Source organism: Tinamus guttatus, unplaced genomic scaffold (assembly GCF_059628265.1).
Source record: "Tinamus guttatus ecotype Peru unplaced genomic scaffold, ASM5962826v1 Tinamus_guttatus_pri_ptg000198l, whole genome shotgun sequence".
In the NCBI taxonomy this organism is placed as follows: domain Eukaryota; kingdom Metazoa; phylum Chordata; class Aves; order Tinamiformes; family Tinamidae; genus Tinamus; species Tinamus guttatus.
The window spans coordinates 4,567,510-4,569,878 of record NW_028288732.1 but is presented as its reverse complement, the minus strand read 5'-3'; positions in this window follow the sequence as shown (position 1 = coordinate 4,569,878).

The following is a 2,369-nucleotide window of genomic DNA, read 5'->3' as shown; positions in this document are numbered from 1 at the left end:
GCTGAGTCCAGGACATAAAATGTTTTCAATAATACAGTAGAACTTCTAGTTACAAAGTGTTAGAGGGGAAGAGTTACAGCCTGAAACCTCTGTATGATTGTGGTTGAATGAAATAAGCCACAAATGCAGCAAGGTGCAGTGTGGTATTTTAAAAGCATTAAATAATGCTTTTAAATAAATAATATTAGTGCAATTATTTTCAAGTGCAATTCATTGAAAAGGACATCAATATCTTTAATAGCTAGATTTAGCGTTTCATAAATTTAAGTCCTGTGACACCAGTGAAATCTGTCAGAGACTCAAGGAGTACCATGTTTAAGCATGTTCCTGTGGGCTGCTGCCTGCTGAGAAGTATGTGGAAAAGGACAAGTCACAGATTCCCTTCAGTCCATAGCTGACTTCTTCTATTCAAGTCTATGGCAAAATATATACAGAATTCAGAGGGAACATACAGAATTAACCACAGTATATGGAGAAATATATCCTAGTCTCAGCAATTTGCATATATTTCATTGCCATTCTAGAACTAAGCCTTTTTAAGTGCCTGGGGAGGGTACGTAGGATATAGACAGGGTACACAGATGAAATCCTGGACTACTGTAACAGCCATGTTGATTATTCTGAAACATTATTATTGCCAGGATTTAAAACTGCTTTGCTTGATCTTCCAGATGAGTGAAGTTGTTAACAGTAACTTTAAGATGTTTTTATTACACTGTCCTTGCTCTGCAATCTTGAGAAGGGCAAAATTTTTTCCTGAAAGGGCAAATTATTGCTGCAGAAAGACTAAGGCTGATTCTGCTTCCACTCAAAACTGCCATGAACTCTAATTGACAGGTTAGAACAGTAGCCCAGGTCTGTGCATAGTTCCCCATAAACATAACAAGGATCTGTGGTTTTAGGGCTAACCAGTAAAATCCAAGAAGGCCCACTGAAAATGCATGATATGCTATGCAGCAAAACATTCCAGATCTACAGACAGACCCTGAGGTCACTTCCTTCTATGTGAAGTGCTGACCATCTCTGAATCAGTGAAATTAATGGCAGTCTTTCCATTAACATGAGAGTTTGGATTACATCTTACACATCATCTGTGGGCATCTTTAATAGAGAAACTGTTCATTGAACACTCGATAGTGTTTAGAAGAAGTAAAATTACGACTTAAGTTGGAAAGCTTAAATACAACTCCTTAAAACTCTCTAAAAAAAGTACAACAACATTATTATCCTTAGAATGGCCATTAGTTTGGATTTGTTTCTCTCAAATGATTTTAAAAAGTTGACCTCTAGTCTCTTCATTAACTTTTCTATACTTTTTCATAGCATCAAAACTTACTGAGGAAATTTGGATGGTTTTATGTTGAATTTGGTAAAAAGTGTTTACTTTTTCGAAATTAGCTAAAACACTCCTGACAATGTAAAAAAGTATATTCATTTCAAAAAGATTTTACTTGCTACTTTAATACATAACATCTCAGATTACTTAAACTGAAAAAATACATACAAATATTTATTACATACTTGTTTTTTACAGTTTTACAGTAGATTTAACTATTGCCATTTTCTCCTTTTTTTTTTTTTGCTGTAGGTTGTTCATATACCAACAGGTAAAAAATAAAATATTTTTATATAGTAGAAGTGCTTGTTAAAATTCAAAAATATCAAGGACACCAATTCCAGTTAGTATCTGAAATGATTTCTAAGTTATTTTTTTGTAAAATTTATTATCATATTGAAAATGTCGCTTACCTAACTAAACAGCTTTAATAGGCAGTCTACCTCCTCACTGTATGAAATATTTGACTTAAGCCATATGAGATGTCCACCACCCTAAAGATGAATCTCTAATAATTTTTTAGGTCAATTAAGCCACAAGATGTCGCTGCAAAGCTACAAGAAGTTATTCTGTTAGCCCTTCAAAGTGCAACACAGCACACCTGAAGTACAAGTGACTAATTAAAAACAAGGCTATGCAGAAATTAAAATAAATTTTATGGAGTACAGCAGAGGAACGTGACTTGAAATCCCACATTCCAGGGAAGAAAGACCGAAATCTGGTTCTGAGGAGTGTGATGACTTTTGTAAATGGCTCAAATGGGAACAAATCCAAAAGCAGAGAAAAGTTTGGATCCAATTTTGCAGGCTGATTTTACTTCTATGATAGAAGAAACAGATGATGTTTTGCACATACTGAGCTCTTCTTCCCAAAACTAAAAAAAGAATGACTTAACAGCTTCCTGAGCTCAGGGGAGATATGTCAGTGCAGCCAAAAACCTGTAAGGTCTGGACTGAAATAGAGCCAAGTAGGAAGGAAAAGGATTTACCTAAACAGACATAACCTATTCTATTTCTAATGAAGGAAATACCAG